The following is an 18,857-nucleotide window of genomic DNA, read 5'->3' as shown; positions in this document are numbered from 1 at the left end:
GTGCCTTCCTGGCCAAGTTCTTTCCACCTCAAAAGATGAGCAAGCTTAGAGTGGAAATCCAAACCTTCAGACAGAAGGAAGGAGAGTCCCTCTATGAAGCTTGGGAAAGATATAAGCAATTGATCAAAAGGTGTCCTACTGACATGCTTCCAAATGGAGCATCTTATGTATATTCTATGATGGTCTGTCTGAGTTGTCAAAAATGTCATTGGACCATTCTGCAGGAGGATTTCTTCATCTGAAAACCCCTGCAGAAGCTCAGGAACTCATTAAAATGGTTGCAAATAACCAGTTCATGTACACCTCTGAGAGGAATCCTGTGAACAATGGGACGCCTTAGAAGAAAGGAGTTCTTGAAATTGATACTTTGAAAGCCATATTGGTTCAGAACAAAATATTGACTCAGCAAGTCAATATGATTTCTCAGAGTCTGAATGGATTGCAAGCTGCATCCAACAGTACTAAAGAAGCATCTTCTGAAGAAGAAGCTTATGATCCTGAAACCCTGCAATAGCAGAGGTGAATTACATGGGAGAACCATATGGAAACAACTATAATCCTTCATGGAGAAATCATCCAAATTTCTCATGGAAGGATCAACAGAAGCCTAATCAAGGTTTTAATAATAATGGTGGAAGAAATAGGTTTAGCAATAGCAAGCCTTTTCCATCATTTTCTCAGCAACAGACAGAGAATTCTGAACAGAGCCGTTCTGGCCTGGCAACCATAGTCTTTGATCTATCCAAGACCACACTAAGTTTCATGAATGAAGCAAGGTCCTCCATTAGAAATTTAGAGGAACAAGTGGGTCAGCTGAGTAAGAAGATTACTGAAACTCCTCCCAGTACTCTCCCAAGCAATACAGAAAAAAACCCCAAGAGAGAGTGCAAAGCCATAACCATGACCAATATGGCCGAACCTGGAGAGAGTGAGGAGGACGTAAGTCCCATTGAGAAAAGCCTCATGGGACGTCCTCTGGACAGAAAGAAATTTCCCTTTGAGGAACCAAAGGAATTTGAGGCTCAAACAGAGACCATAGAGATTCCATTGAACTTCCTTCTACCATTCATGAGCTCTGATGAATATTCTTTCTCTGAAGAGGATGAAGACATCACTGAAGAGTAGGTTGCTAAGTATCTAAGAGCAATCATGAAGCTGAATGCCAAGTTATTTGGTAATGAGACTTGGGAGGATGAACCCCCCTTGTTCACCAATGAACTGAGTGCATTAATGAGGTAGACATTACCTCAGAAGAAACCGGATCCCGGAAAAATCTTCATACCTTGTACCACAGGCACCATGACCTTTGAGAAGGCTCTGTGTGACCTGGGGTCAGGGATAAACCTCATGCCACTCTCTGTAATGGAGAAACTAGGAATCTTTGAGGTACAAGCTACAAGAATCTCACTAGAGATGGCAGACAAATTAATGAAACAGGCTTATGGACTAGTAGTGGACATGCTAGTAAAGGTTGAAGGCCTTTACATCCCTGCTGATTTCATAATCCTAGACACTGGGAAGGATGAGGATGAATCCATCATCCTTGGCAGACCCTTCCTAGCCACAGCAAAATGTGTAATTGATGTTGATAGAGGAGAGTTGGTCCTTTAGTTGAATGAGGACTACCTTGTATTCAAGACTCAAGGTTCTCCTTCTATAACCATGGAGAGGAAGCATGAAAAGCTTCTCACAATACAGAGTCAAACAAAACCCCCACATTCAAACTCTAAGTTTGGTGTTGAGAGGCCCCAACCCTGCTCTGATTATCTCTGAGGCTCCATGAGAGCTCACTGTCAAGCTATTGACATTAAAGAAGCGCTTGTTGAGAGGCAACCTAATGTTATTTAATTATATCTATTTATTTTCCATTGCTATTTTATGTTTTCTTTACGTTGATGATCATGTGAAGTCACAAAAACAACTGAAAAATCAAAAACAGAATAAAAAAAATAGCTCACCCTGGAGGAAGAGCTTACTGGCGTTTAAACGCCAGTAAGAAGCAGCTGACTGGCGTTTAACACCAGAAAGAAGCATCAAGCTGGCATTAAACGCCAGAAACAAGCACCAAACTGGCGTTTAACACCAGAACAGAGCATCTACTTGGCGTTTAACGCCAGAAATGGGAGAAAAGCTGGCGTTAAACGCCAAAAACAAGCAGCAACCTGGCGTTTAATGCCAGAAGTGCAATCTAAGGGCGTTTTGCACGCCCTAAATGGAGCAGGGATGCTAAGTCCTTGACCCCTCAGGATCTGTGGACCCCACAGGATCCCCACCTACCCCACCTCTTCTTCTCTCCTCTTCACACCTTTTCACAACACTCTTCCCCAAATACCCTTCACTAATCACATCTATAACTCTTCCCCTCAATCTCCTCCATTTTTTTCTTCTTCTACTATTTTCCTTCTTCTTTTGCTTGAGAACAAGCAAACATTTTAAGTTTGGTGTGGTAAAAGCATTGCTTTGTTTTTCCATAACCATTAATGGCACCTAAGGCCAAAGAAACCTCAAGAAAGAGGAAAGGGATGGCAATTGGTTCCACCTCTGAGTCATGGGAGATGGAGAGATTCATCTCAAAGGTTCATCAAGACCACTTCTATAAAGTTGTGGCCAAGAAAAAGGTGATCCCTGAGGTCCCTTTTAAGCTCAAAAAGGGCGAATATCCGGAGATCCGACAAGAGATTAGAAGAAGAGGATGGAAAGTACTCTCCAATCCTATTCAATAAGTCGAAATCTTAATGGTTCATGAGTTCTATGCAAACACATGGATCACTAGGAACCATGATCATAGTGTGAACCCAAATCCAAAGAATTGGCTTACAATGGTTCGGGGTAGATACTTAGATTTCAGTCCGGAAAATGTAAGGTTGGCGTTCAACTTGCCAATGATGCAAGAAAACGCATGCCCCTACACTAGAAGGGTCAACTTTGATCAAAGGTTGGACAAAGTCCTCATGGACATATGTGTGGAAGGAGCTTAATGCAAACTTTACTCAAGAGGCAAGCTGGTTCAATTGAGAAGACCGGACCTTAAGCCTGTGGCTAGAGGATGGTTGGAGTTCATCCAACATTCTATCATTCCTACTAGCAACCGATCCGAAGTAACTGTGGATCGGGCCATCATGATCCATAGTATCATGATTGGGGAGGAAGTAGAAGTTCATGAGATTATACATCAAGAACTCTACAAGGTGGCTGACAAGTCCTCCACTTTAGCAAGGTTAGCCTTTCCTCACCTCATTTGTCCCCTCTGTAATTCAGCTGGAATTGACATAGAGGGAGACATCCTCATTGATGAGGACAAGCCCATCACTAAAAAGAGGATGGAGCAAACAAGAGAGCCCACTTATGGACCTCAACAAGAGCATGAGGAAATCCCTCATCATGAAATCCCTGAGATGCCTCAAGGGATGCACTTTCCTCGACAAAACTATTTGGAGCAAATTAACACCTCCCTAGGGCATTTAAGTTCCAACATGGAACAACTAAGGATGGAGCACCAAGAGTACTCCATCATTCTCCATGAGATTAGAGAAGATCAAAGAGCTATGAGGGAGGAGCAACAAAGGCAAGGAAGAGACATAGAGGAGCTCAAGAACACCATTGGTTCTTCAAGAGGAAGAAGACGCCACCCTCACTAAGGTGGACCCGTTCCTTAATCTCCTTGTTCTTATTTTTCTATTTTTCGGTTTTTGAGCCTTATGTTTTATTTATGTTTGTGTCCTTATTACATGATCATTAATGTGTAGTGTCTATGCCTTAAAGCTATGAATGTCCTATGAATCCATGACCTTTCTTAAATGAAAAATGTTCTAAAAACAAAAGAATAAGAAGTACATGATTTCGAATTAATCCTTGAGCTTAGTTTAGTTATTTTGATGTGGTGGCAACACTTTTTGTTTTCTGAATGAATGCTTGAACAGTGCATATTTTTTTGAATTTGTTGTTTATGAATGTTAAATTTGTTGGCTCTTGAAAGAATGATGAAAAGGAGAAATATTATTGATAATCTGAAAAATCATAAAATTGATTCTTGAAGCAAGAAAAAGCAGTGAATACAAAAGCTTGCAGAAAAAAAAAAGAAAAAAAAAAGGTGGGCAAAAAAAAAGAGAAAGAAAAAGAAAAAGCAAGCAGAAAAAGCCAATAACCCTTTAAACCAAAAGGCAAGGGTAAAAAGGATCCAAGGCTTTGAGCATCAGTGGATAGGAGGGCCCAAAGGAAAAAAATCCTGGCCAAATCGGCTAAACCAAGCTGTCCCTAACCATGTGCTTGTGGCGTGAAGGTGTCAAGTGAAAAGCTTGAGACTGAGCGGTTAAAGTCGAGGTTCAAAGCATAAAAAAAAAAGAGTGTGCTTAAGAACACTGGACACCTCTAATTGGAGAATTTAGCAAAGCTGAGTCACAATCTGAAAAGGTTCACCCAGTTATGTGTCTGTGGCATTTATGTATCTGGTGGTAATACTGGAAAACAAAGTGCTTAGGGCCATGGCCAAGACTCAAAAAGTAGTTGTGTTCAAGAATCAACATACTGAACTAGGAGAATCAATAACACTATCTGAATTCTAAGTTCTTATAGATGCCAATCATTCTGAACTTCAAAGGATAAAGTGAGATGCCAAAACTGTTCAGAGACAAAAAGCTACTAGCCCCGCTCATCTAAATTGGAGCTAAGTTTCATTGATATTTTGGAATTTATAGTATATTCGCTTCTTTTTATCCTAATTGATTTACAGTTGCTTGGGGACAAGCAACAATTTAAGTTTGGTGTTGTGATGAGCGGATAATTTATACGCTTTTTGGCATTGTTTTTACATAGTTTTTAGTATGATTTAGTTAGTTTTTAGTATATTTTTATTAATTTTTAAATAAAATCACATTTCTGGGCTTTACTATGAGCTTGTGTGTTTTTCTGTGATTTCAGGTAATTTCTGGCTGAAATTGAGAGACTTGAGCAAAAATCTGATTCAGAGGCTGAAGAAGGACTATAGATGTTGTTGGATTCTAACCTCCCTGCACTCGAAATAGATTTTCTGGAGCTACAGAAACCCAATTGGTGCGCTCTCAATTGCGTTGGAAATTAGACATCCAGGGCTTTCCAGCAATATATAATAGTCCATACTTTTTCTCGAGTTTTGCTGACGCAAACTGGCGTTCAAACGCCAACTTCCTACCTTATTCTGGAGTTAAACGCCAGAAACAGGTTGCAAACCAGAGTTAAATGCCAGAAACAGGCTACAACCTGGTGTTTAACTCCAAAAAGAGTTTCTACACATGAAAGCTCAATACTCAACCCAAGCACACACCAAGTGGGTCTGGAAGTGGATTTCAACATCATTTACTTATCTTATGTAACCCTAGCTACTAGTTTAGTATAAAAACTACTTTTAGTGATTTATTATATATCTCTGGTTAGTCTTTGAATAATTTTATGTTCAGAGATCACGTTTAGGGGGCTGGCCACTCGGCCATGCCTAGACCTTCATCACTTATGTATTTTTAACGGTAGAGTTTCTACACACCATAGATTAAGGTGTGGAGCTCTGCTGTTCCTCATGAATTAATTCAAAGTACTATTGTTTTCTTATTAAATTCAAGATTATTCCTATTCTAAGGTATTCGCTTGCACTTCAACATGATGAATATGATGATCCGTGACACTCATCACTATTCTCAGCCTATGAACACGTGCCTGACAACCACTTCCGTTCTACCTTGGATTGAGCGTTTATCTCTTAGCCTCTATTCCGAAAGATCAGAGTCTTCGTGGTATAAGCTAGAATTATTGGTGGCCATTCTTGAGATCTGGAAAGTCTAAACCTTGTCTGTGTATTCCGAGTAGGATCTGGGATGGGATGACTGTGACGAGCTTCAAACTAACGAGTGTTGGGCGTAGTGACAAACGCAAAAGAATCACTGGATCCTATTCCAGCATGAGTGGGAACCGAAAGATGATTAGCCGTGCGGTGACAGCGCATTTGGACCATTTTCACTGAGAGAACGGGAAGTAGCCATTGACAACGGTGATGCCCAACATACAGCTTGCCATGGAAAGGAGTATGAATGATTGGATGAAAGCACTAGGAAAGCAGAGGTTCAGAAGGAACAAAAGCATCTCCATACGCTTATCTGAAATTCTCACCAATGAATTGCATAAGTATCTCTATCCTATTTTATATTTTATATCTTAATTATCAAAATCCCATAACCATTTGAATCTGCCTGACTGAGATTTACAAGGATGACCATAGCTTGCTTCAAGCCGACAATCTCCGTGGGATCGACCCTTACTCACCTAAGGTTTATTACTTGGATGACCCAGTGCACTTGCTGGTTAGTTGTATCGGAGTTGTGAAAAAGAATTTGAGATTATAAACGTGCGTACCAAGTTTTTGGCGCCGTTGCTAGAGATCACAATTTCGTGCACCAGGCATGGGGATTATTCCTGACCCCAGGTCACACAGAGCCTTCTCAAAGGTCATGGTGCCTATGGTACAAGGTATGAAGAATTTTCTGGGATCCGGTTTCTTCTGAGGTAATGTCTACCTCATTAATGCATTCAGTTCATTGGTGAACAAGGGGGGTTCATCCTCCCTAGTCTCAGTACCAAATAACTTGGCCTTCAGCTTCATGATTGCTCCTAGATATTTACCAACTTGCTCTTCAGTGATGTCTTCATCCTCTTCAGAGGAAGAATATTCATCAGAGCTCATGAATGGCAGAAGGAAGTTCAATGGAATCTCTATGGTCTCTGTATGAGCCTCTGATTCCTTTGGTTCCTCAAAGGGAAACTCCTTTCTATCTAGAGGACGTCCCAGGAGGCTTTTCTCACTAGGACTCATGTCCTCCTCACTCTCTCTAGGTTTGGCCATGTTGGTCATGGTTATGGCCTTGCACTCTCTCTTGGGATTTTCTTCTGTATTGCTTGGGAGAGTACTAGGAGGAGTTTCAGTAATCTTTTTTCTCAGCTGACCTACCTGTGCCTCCAAATTTCTAATGGAGGACCTTGTTTCATTCATGAAACTTAGTGTGGTCTTAGATAGATCAGAGACTATGGTTGCCAGGCTAGAATGGCTCTGTTCAGAATTCTCTGTCTGTTGCTGAGAAGATGATGGAAAACGCTTGCTATTGCTAAACCTATTTCTTCCACCATTATTGTTGAAGCCTTGTTGAGGCTTCTGTTGGTCCTTCCATGAGAAATTTGGATGATTTCTTTATGAAGGATTATAGGTGTTTCCATAGGGTTCTCCCATGTAATTCACCTCTGCTATTGCAGGGTTTCAGGATCTTAAGCTTCTTCTTCAGAAGATGCTTCTTTAGTACTGTTGGATGCAGCTTGCAATCCATTCAGACTCTGAGAAATCATATTGACTTGCTGAGTCAATATTTTGTTCTGAACCAATATGGCTTTCAGAGTATCAAATTCAAGAACTCCTTTCTTCTGAGGCGTCCCATAGTTCACAGGATTCCTCTCAGAGGTGTACATGAACTGGTTATTTGCAACCATTTCAATGAGTTCCTGAGCTTCTGCAGGGGTTTTCAGATGAAGAGATCCTCCTGCAGAATGGTCCAATGACATTTTTGACAACTCAGACAGACCATCATAGAATATACATATGATGCTCCATTCTGGAAGCATGTCAGTAGGACACCTTTTGATCATTTGCTTATATCTTTCCCAAGCTTCATATAGGGACTCCCCTTCCTTCTGTCTGAAGGTTTGGATTTCCACTCTAAGCTTGCTCATCTTTTGAGGTGGAAAGAATTTGGCCAGGAAAGCATTGACCAGCTTATCCCAAGAGTTCAGGCTTTCCTTAGGTTGTGAATCCAACCATGTTCTAGCTCTGTCTCTTACAGCAAAAGGGAAAAGCATAAGCCTATAGACCTCGGGATCAACTCCATTGGTCTTGACAGTGTCACAGATTTGCAAGCATTCAGCTAAGAACTGATGGGGATCTTCCAATAGAAGTCCATAAAACTTGCAATTCTGTTGCATTAGAGAAACTAATTGAGGCTTAAGCACAAAGTTGTTTGCTCTAATGGCAGGAATTGAGATGCTTCTTCCATAGAAGTTAGAAGAGGGTGCAATAAAGTCACCAAGTATCTTCCTTGCATCTCCACCATTGTTATTGGGTTCGGCCATGTCTCCTTCTTTTTCGAAAATTTCTGTCAGGTCCTCTCCAGAGGGTTGTGCTTTAGCTTCTCTTAGTTTCCTCTTAAGAGTCCTTTCAGGTTCAGGATCAGCTTCAATAAGAATGTCTTTATCCTTGTTTCTGCTCATATGAAAAAGAAGAGAACAAAAAAGAAGAGGAATCCTCTATGTCACAGTATAGATATTCCTTTAAGTGATTAGAAGAAGAGAAGAATAGAAGAAGGAGAAGATAAAAATTCGAACACAGAGAAGAAGAGGGGGTTCGAATTATGAGTAGAAGAGAAGTGTTAGTAGATAAATAAATAAATAAATAGAAAGAGATGAGAGGGGGAAGAATTCGAAAATTAAATAAAATAAACATATTTTTGTTTTTATTTTAAATGTTAATTAAAATTCGAAAATTAAGAAGGAAAATAAAATTAAATTGAAATTTAAAACAATTAGTTAATGAAAAAAATTTTGAAAAAGAGGTTAGTGATTTTCGAAAATAAGAGAGAGAAAAGTAGTTAGGTGGTTTTGAAAAAGATAAGAAATAGTAAAACAAACAAAAACACAAGTAGTTAATTGAAAAAGATTTGAAAATCAATTTTAAAAAGATAAGAAGTTAGAAAAGATTTTGAAATTGATTTTTGAAAAAGATATGATTGATATGATTGAAATTTATTTTGAAAAGGATTTGAAAAGGAAGTTTAAAAAGATTTGATTTTGAAAATTAAAGTTGATTACTTGACTAACAAGAAATTAAAAGATATGATTTTAGAAGTTAAAGATTGAACCTTTCTTAATAGGCAAGTAACAACTTGAAATTTTTTAATCAATTACATTAATTGTTAGCATTAATTTCGAAAATATGAAATAAAAATAAGAAAAAGATTTTGAAAATCAAGTTTAAAATTTTCGAAAATATGAAAGAAAAAATGAAAAAGATTTGATTTTTGAAAAAGATTTGAAAAAGATAGAATTTTTAAATTGAAAATTTGATTTGACTCATAAGAAACAACTAGATTTTTAAAAATTTTTGACTAAGTCAATCCAAATTTTCGAAATTTATGAGAAGAATAAGGGAAAGATATTTTTTTTATTTTTGAATTTTTAATGAGGAGAGAGAAAAACATCAAAATGACTCAAGACATGAAAATTCAAGATCAAAACACATGATGCATGCAAGAACACTTTCAATGTCAAGATGAACACCAATAACACTTTGAAGATCAAGATGAACATCAAGACTTATTTTTGAAAATTTTTTTAAGAAAAAAAAACACATGCAAGACACCAAACTTAGAAATTTTTAATGTTTAGACACTAACAAATTGAAAATGCATATGAAAAACAAGAAAAGACACCAAACAAGAAAATGCAAAGATCAAACAAGGAAAATATACAAGAACAACTTGAAGATTATGAAGAACTCAATGCATGTATTTTTCAAAAATTTTAAGAAAATTAAAAAGCTGCAATTGACACCAAACTTAAAACTTGACACAAGACTCATACAAGAAACACAAAATATTTTTGGTTTTTATGATTTAAAAATTTTTTGTATTATTTTTCAAAAATTAATTGGAAAAAGAAAAATAAGGTTTTCAAAATTTTTAATAAGAATTTCAGGAATCATGCAATGTTAGTCTAAAACTCCGGTCCAGGAATTAGACATGGCTTACTAGCCAGGCAAGCTTTCAGTTAAAGCTTCGGTCCAAAACACTAGACATGGCCATTGGCCAGCCAAGCTTTAGCAGATCATTACATACAACAGCTAAATTGCTGAGAAAGACAAAGAAGCTCTTCTAAGGATAGTTGAAACCTCGGTCCAAAAGATTAGACATGGCTTAACAGCCAGCCAGGATTCAACATATCTCATGAAACTCTAGAATTCATTCTTAAAAATTCTGAAGAACATAGAATAATTTATTTTTTTGAATATTTTTCGAAAATAAAATAAAAAAACAAAAAGCTTAAAATTAAAATAAAATTACCTAATCTGAGCAATAAGATGAACCGTCAGTTGTCCAAACTCGAACAATCCCCGACAACAGCGCCAAAAACTTGGTGCACGAAATTGTGATCTCAATGGCGCCAAAAACTTGGTATGCACTATCATAATCTCAATTCTTCTTCACAACTTTGCACAACTAACCAGCAAGTGCACTGGGTCGTCCAAGTAATAAACCTTACGTGAGTAAGGGTCGATCCCACGGAGATTGTCGGCTTGAAGCAAGCCATGGTCATCCTTGTAAATCTCAGTCAGACGGATTCAAATGGTTATGGGATTTTGATAATTAAAATATAAATAAAATATAAAATAAGATAGAAATACTTATGTAATTCATTGGTGGGATTTCAGATAAGCGTATGAAGATGCTTATTGCTTCTGAACCTCTGCTTTCTTATTGCTTTCATCCAATCATTCATACTCCTTTCCATGGCAAGCTGTATGTTGGGCATCACCGTCGTCAATGGCTACTCCCCGTCCTCTCAGTGAAAATGGTCCAAATGTGCTGTCACCACACGGCTAATCATCGGTCGGTTCTCATTCATGTTGGAATAGAATCCGTTGATCCTTTTGCGTCTGTCACTACGCCCAGCACTTGTGAGTTTGAAGCTCGTCACAGTCATCCCATCCCGGATCCTACTCGGAATACCACAGACAAGGTTTAGACTTTTCGGATCTCAAGAATGACCGCCAATAATTCTAGCTTATACCACAAAGACTCTGATATGAACGAGGAGCCCAAGAGATAAACACTCAAGCTATTATAGATAGAACGGAAGTGGTTGTCAGGCACACGTTCATAGGCGAGAATGATGATGAATGTCACAGATCATCACATTCATCAAGTTGAAATACGAGTGAATATCTTGGAATGAGAATAAGCTTGAATTGAATAGAAAAACAATAGTACTTTGCATTACTTCATGAGGAACAGCAGAGCTCCACACCTTAATCTATGGGGTGTAGAAACTCCACCGTTGAAAAATACATAAGTGAAAGTGGTCCAGGCATGGCCGAATGGCCAGCCTCGTAAACGTGTACAATATGATCTAAAGATGAACTAAAGATGAACTCTAGATTGAAATACAATAGTAAAAAGTCCTATTTATACTAAACTAGTTACTAGGATTTAAAGAGATGAGTAAATGATGCAGAAATCCACTTCTCGGCCCACCTGGTGTGTGCTTGGGCTGAGCATTGAGCTTTCATGTGTAGAGACTCTTTTTGGAGTTAAACGCCAGGTTGTAGCCTGTTTAAGGCGTTTATCTCTGATTTGCAACCTGTTTCTGGCGTTTAACTCCAGAATAGGGCAGGAAGTTGGCGTTTCAACACCAGTTTGCGTCGTCAAAACTCGGGCAAAGTATGGACTATTATATATTGATGGAAAGCGCTGGATGTCTACTTTCCAACGCAATTGAGAGCGCACCAATTGGGTTTTTGTAGCTCCAGAAAATCCATTTCGAGTTCAGGGGGGTCAGAATCCAACAGCATCTGCAGTCCTTCTTCAGCCTCTGAATCAGATTTTTGCTCAAGTCCCTAAATTTCAGCCAGAAATTACCTGAAATCACAGAAATCTTTTTCTTTTAAAAAAAATTTTGAATAAATTCTTAAGACTTAAAACAAAATTTCGGCGGCATTCTCCCTAAAACCCGGACTTTGCCACCCTTCTCGGGTTGCATCCAAACCATTTTCCACACTCTTTTCAAACTATTTCCAATAGATCAAACCAGAAAAATTTCAACATTTTCAAATTATCCTATCATAATCCAGAAATCAAATTCATCAGAATAACTCAGTTTCTGACTGCACTAAAACCCTCTGAACTTCAAACTTATCACAAATATCAATATATCACAAAATTCAATATAAATTCAATCAAATTCAATCAACAAGTAATCATGACATTAATTCAATTGTCCAATATCAATTGAACCGGTGAGAATTTATCAAAACCCTACCTTTGTACGAAATCAAAATATGCAAAGCTCCGGAGGAGCCTTCTGACCGAGCCGTCGAAGAAAAAAATGTCCGGAATCATCTATGCCTCTGATGAGCGGATAATTTATACCCTTTTTGGCATTGTTTTCATATAGTTTTTAGTATGTTTTAGTAACTTTTTATTATATTTTTAGTAGTTTTTATGCAAAAATCATATTTTTAGACTTTACTATGAGTTTGTGTGTTTTTCTGTAATTTCAGGTATTTTCTGGCTGAAATTGAGGGACCTGAGCAAAAATTTGATTCAGAGGCTGAAAAAGGACTGCAGATGCTGTTGGATTCTGACCCTTCTGCACTCGAAGTGGATTTTCTGAAGCTACAGAAGCCCCATTGGCACGCTCTCAATTGCGTTAGAAAGTAGACATCATGGGCTTTCCAGAAATATATAATAGTTCATACTTTGCCCGAGATTTGATGGCCCAAACTGGCGTCCAAAACCAGCCTAAAACTTCCTGGCGTAAAACGCCCAAACTGGCACCAGAATTGGAGTTAAACGCCCAAACTGGCACCCAGGCTGGCGTTTAACTCCGAAAACAGCTTATGCACGTGTAAAGCTCAATGCTCAGCCCAAGCACACACCAAGTGGGCCCCGAAAGTGGATTTCTACACTATCTGCACTTAGTTACTCATTTTTTGTAAACCTAAGTTACTAGTTTAGTATAAATAGCAATTTTTACTATTGTATTCATATCTCTAGACGTTTAGTCCTTAGACATTTGAGGCTGGCCACACGGCCATGCTTAGACTACTTTCACTTTTGTATTTTCTACTGTGGAGTTTTTACACCCCGTAGATTAAGGTGTGGAGTGATGCGAGCGGAAATTGACGAGTTAAGAATGATTATAAAATATGCGTTGCAATTATAGTTCTCAACCAACCAGAAATCCGCTTATCAATTTAGAAGGGTGTCACGGAAATTAAAATTAAAATACTGGGAGTATGAATCCCAGGTCGTCTCCCAACGAGTTGCAAAAAAGTGTGCTATTTTATTAATCAGATGGTTTCAAAAAGGTTTGAGTTGAATGGCAGAAAATTAGATTAGAGAATTTATATAAATTTAAATAAAAGCCTTGACTGGGAGTTGATTAGCTGGAAGCCCTATTCTTGTTGCAGTACTCTCAAGATTAATTTGATAATTGCGGGTTATTCTGTTTAGTTGTCCCTTACTAAGTAAGGGGAAGTCAAACAAGTTGGAATGTTATTCTATCCACAAGTTCCAATCCGCTCTTGGGAGGATTGGTGTTAGTGACTAGAGAGTAATCCAACAATAAACCCAATTACAATCATTCTCTTGAGCATCCCAACTCAAGGGTTTCTTTCAATCAACTCCCCATCAAGTTAGGGAACTACTCGCTCATTGTAAATGAAGAATTCATAACATAAGAAAGGGAATTAAAGAAAGACATGATAAATAATGATCAAAGGATTAATTGAAAATAAAAAGTAATTCTTGTATTTAATAAATGCTAAAATAATCCAATAGTAAAATTAAGTAAATTAAGGAACATGGAAGAGTAAGAGACAAGTAAAGAAAACGAACTAGAATGTCGAAGTCTTGATGAGGCAATAACTCTTCTCAATATCCCAATGCAAAAACAATGAAAAATAATGAATCCTAAAAACCATGAATGTGTAGAGAGAAAACCTAGAAGAGAGGAAAAAACTAGATCTGAAAACTAAAACTATGCGGAATGAATGTTGTTGTTGGTTTCTGCATGTTCTCTGGCTCTACTCTGCTTTTTTGGGCCGAAAACTGGGTCAAAATAAGGCCCGAAATTGCCCCCAGCGATTCTACAGATTATGCAGATCGCGTATGTCACGCGGTCGCGTCATCCATGCGGCCGCGTCATTCGGCTTTCTGCTTTGCCACGCGGTCGCGTCATCCATGCAGCTTTCATCTATGCGGCCGCGTCACTTCTCGCTGGTCATCTCCTCAATTTCCTGTGTTCCTTCCATTTTTGCAAGCTTCCTTTCCAATCTCCAACTCATTCATGCCCTATGAAGCCTGAAACACTTAACACGCAAATCACAGCATCAAATGGAATAAAGGAGAAATAAAATACATAATTAAAAGTCTCTAGGAAGCAAGTTTTCAATCATGCAATAACTTTAGGAAGGAATTATAAATGCATGCTTATTTAATGAATAAGTGGGTAAAGATCATGATAAAACCACACAATTAAACACAATATAAACCATAAAATAGTGGTTTATCAACCTCCCCGTACTTAAACATTAGCATGTCCTCATGCTTAGTTGAAGGAGATAAAATGAATGAGTAAGAACATGTAAAACCTATGAAATGCAATGCAACCTATATATATGAATGCAACTATATGATTTTTGTCCACTTGATCTAAAGTAAATAAGCTCTTCAAAATAATTACAAATCAAATCTCACTAACTCAATTCTTATATAGTAAGAACAGATAAAAATGCAAGAAGATAGCTCATGAAAGCAGGGAACATAGAAATTCAAGCATGGAACCCTCACTGATGATGTATGTACACTCTAGTCTCTCTAGTGTATAGGGTCATCACTCTATCCTTTTCTAATCATGCTCTCTAATTTTTGTTCTTCTCCTAATCAATCAACAACATTTAATATACCAATGCAAACATCATGAGGTCTTTTCAAGGTTGTAATGGGGCCAAGGTAAGGGTGAGGATATATATATATGGCTAAGTAAGCTTATAAATTGAATCTCTAATTAACCCAAGCTTTAACATAACCTATATATATATTCTATATAACTTTAGAGTTCATACCTAGCGACCCAGAAATTTCCTTTCACATCCATACTCATGTATCAATCTTTTAATTTGATTTTATCATACATGCATTGATCTTTGAATGTTTGACTTAGCATTGGGGTAATTTTGTCCCCTTATTTATTTATTGAGTATTTTTGGATTTTTTTTTCATAAACATAGAAACATAAAAATAACATACCTTATCAATGCACATAGATTTTTTTATTCTTATAGTTTCACATGAGTAGGTATCCAAATTCCCAAAATATTATCATGACTCATTCCCTTATTATCCTTTGTTCCCACAATTTCCCATACTTAAATAACATACATAATTCTATCTTAAGCTAACTATAGATTCAATTTAGGATATATAATTGTTTTTCTGCTTAAGGCTAGTAATGTGGTAAAATATAGAACAAATGGGATTTAAAGGCTCAAGGTGGCTAACAAAGGTAATTGAAAGGGTAGGCTTAATTTGGATAAGTAAGCTCAACAAATAATGGCCTCAATCATGTGTAAACATATAAATATAATAAACATTGGACATATAGGATGAAACAAAATGTAGATTACAATCATAGAGAAGTAAACACACAAGAATAAAATAATTATGGTTAAATAATGTAACCATTCATAAAGGCTCAATTCTCACAGGTTGTGTGTTCTTTAGCTCAAAAATCATGTTCCAAATACAACTTCAAGCAAATTTAACATAAAAATTTTAATTAAAATTAGTGAAATTTTGTTCCAAAGATAGGGTCTTAGAAGAAACTTATTGTCTTTTCAATCAAGCAGAACATGCATGCAACTAACCTATTCCTATGCAATTTATCCTATTCTACAAAAGAAAAATCTAACTAAATATCCTAATTTGTTGGTGCTAGGGAAGAGAAATTACCTCCAGAAGTCAGGTACTGACCGACCTCCCCACACTTAAGGCTTTGCACCGTCCTCGGTGCCATCTGTCAAGAACATAGGTGGGCTGGTAGCAGTATCTCCACAGTCGGGACCATCATGGCTCCCTGTGCTGGTAAAAGAAGTGGAGTTCGGGGTATCTGAGTCCTTGAATTTTCCCATGATCAGCTCCTTGAGGTATGTGAATCGGCGCTTGTTATGGCACTCTCTCATCTTAGCTTTGTGTTCTTGCCGATCCAACTTTTCAAGTATCTGTTGGAGCAGTTGGGCAGTTGTAGGTGCTTGTGGTGTTGAAGAAGGAATATCTTCAACTGGTTCAGTAGGCTGGCTGACAGTGGCTGCTGGAAGTCTAAGGTATTTCCCGTTGGGGACAAACTGATCATCCCGGGGAAGCATGGCTTTGGTGTCCCCAGCTCTGTAGGAGACTCCGGCTGCTGAGACAAGATCTGAGACCAGGGCAGGAAAAGGTAAGTTGCCCGCAATTTGTACGTGTCCCATGGCATTTCGGATATGTCTTGGTAGATTCAGAGGTTGGTCTGTAAGGATGCACCATAGTAGAACGGCCATGTCCGCAGTGAAGGAGGACTCGTGAGTGCTTGGAAAGACGTAATGGGACATAATCTGTGCCCATACGCGAGCCTCCAAGGTAAGTGCTGAAGCCAAAATTCCCTTAGGGTGGGTACGATGGTATCCGTAGATCCATCGGCTGCCAGGTAGTGCGATAACTCTGAGAACGGTGTCCCAGTCAAATTGGTACATCTGGCGCTTGAGTGCGGCTTCTTGAAAGGCATCCAATCCTTCTGGAATAGGGGGGAAGACTTAGAATTTTTGAATGGCCTCTTCTGTAATGGGGACTTGTTTCTGACGGACAAAGACAGACTGCAGGGTTGGTAGGTGGAAGTTGGAGTAGAACTCGACTACCCAAGAAAGATTGACCTGCCTTGGCTGTCTTTGTAGAAAACCCCATTGTCTTCGTGTGATTTGCGGCTCAACAAAGGTAACAATATTGGGCGGGAGGAGAAGAAGGTATTCATTGTTGTAACTCCTTTCAGCCAGGATGGGGAACATCTGCTCACAGTAGCGATTGGGGAATCGCGCAGTGTCCTTTGCTGGGAAGGCTCTTTCTTTACCATCAACCTTTATGATCCTCTTAATTTTCCTTGTTAAGGGCTCAACCGCAGTTGAAGAAGGCTCTGCCACTAATGCTCTTTTTGTACCTCTTCTTGCTGGTTGTTTGGGAGTAGCTTTCTCTTTTCCTTTTTTGGTGGCCATCCTGAAAAAGGGAAGAGAAAGTAAATTAAATTCAAAGGTGTAGAGCAAGGAAGAGAAGGGGAAAGGATGGTTAAAAATGCACATTAAAAGGTAAAAGATGTTAACACAAACTCATGAGTACATGTGAAAACTCATTAATGGAAAATAGCTAGTGCATATGATGACAAGTGAATGCAAGGTGTTTATTGGCATGCCAGCAAAGGGCATGAGTAGCATAGATCAAGCATCACTCGTAACAAACCATCATGTTTGTATTGAAAATTAATTTCAATGAATAAAATAGTAAAGGGAATTTGTGAAAAGCAAGCATTGAATATTAGAGTAGAAAAATGTAGAGAAGAAAATAGGATTTGGGGGGAAAAGATATGATAATTGGCAAATCAGGAAAACTGTGCGGCGCAAGCGACGTGGTCGCGTGGGGCACGCAGTCACGCGACTTGCGCTTAAACTTAATGACACGATCGCGTCGGTCACGTTGTCGCGTGACCCGTTTTAGGCTAATGGCGCGAGGGTAGCCTCGCACTCGCACAACTCTCTGTTCAAAATCATATTAGTGCCAAATTTTGGGTGACGCGATCACATGGGGCATGCGATCGTGTGAGTGGTCAAATATTAGGATGTGACGCGGTCATGTGGGGCACGCGATCGCGTGAGAGGGACTGCGCGTCCAGCGCCAGTCCAGCACCATTCTAGCATAACTTTCGGCTGTGCACCCTTGTTACGTCAAAATCCAGGTCACGCGGCCGCGTGGGGCACGCGGTCGCGTGGGACGGTTTGTGCCATTGGCTCGCCTCCAGCCCTGCTCCTGCGTAACTCTCTGTTCATATTATTATTGTCTCCCAGCTCCCTGCGACGCGGACGCGTCGATGAGGCGGTCGCGTCGCGTGATTTTTTTTTAATTAAAAATATGTGAAAATGCAGATGCACGAAATGTACTAATGAAGAGAAGAGTTATTGAATAAGAAAATTAAAAATAAGGAAAGGAACGATCATACCATGGTTGGTTGTCTCCCACCTAGCACTTTGCTTTAATGTCCATAAGTTGGACGCTCCACTAGCTCAGTCTTCAGCTATGTGGGGATCTTCCAAGAGGAAGATCTCGAGCTCCTTGTTTTTCTTCAGCTTCTCACCATGGTATAGCTTTAAACGATGTCCATTAACTTTGATAGGTTCAGAGCTTGAAGGATGGCTTAGGTGATAAACTCCGTACGGTTCGGCCTTCTCTACTTTGTATGGACCTTCCCATCTTGATCTTAACTTTCCTGGCATGAGCCTCAGTCGAGACTTGTAAAGGAGGACTAAGTCCCCAGGTTGGAACTCTTTCCTCTTGATGTGCTGATCATGTACAGCCTTCATCTTCTCCTTGTATAGTCTTGAGTTCTCATAAGCTTCTAGGCGAAGGCTTTCCAGTTCCTGCAGTTGCAACTTCCTTTCAGCTCCGGCTCTCTCAATTTCCATGTTACATTCCTTTACTACCCAAAAGGCTTTATGCTCTATTTCAACAGGGAGATGACAAGCTTTTCCATAAACTAAGAGGAAACGACTCATCCCAATGGGTGTTTTGTATGCTGTTCTGTATGCCCAGAGTGCATCTTGTAGCCTGGTGCTCTAGTCTTTTCTATGAGGTTTGACTATTTTCTGCAAGATACGCTTTATCTCTCTATTTGACACCTCGGCTTGCCCATTAGTCTGAGGATGGTAGGCTGTTGCAACTTTATGAATTATCCCATGCTTCTTCATTAGTCCTGTTAGTCTCCTGTTACAAAAATGGGTGCCT

Source organism: Arachis ipaensis, chromosome B08 (genome assembly GCF_000816755.2).
Source record: "Arachis ipaensis cultivar K30076 chromosome B08, Araip1.1, whole genome shotgun sequence".
In the NCBI taxonomy this organism is placed as follows: domain Eukaryota; kingdom Viridiplantae; phylum Streptophyta; class Magnoliopsida; order Fabales; family Fabaceae; genus Arachis; species Arachis ipaensis.
This window is presented reverse-complemented; position numbering follows the sequence as displayed.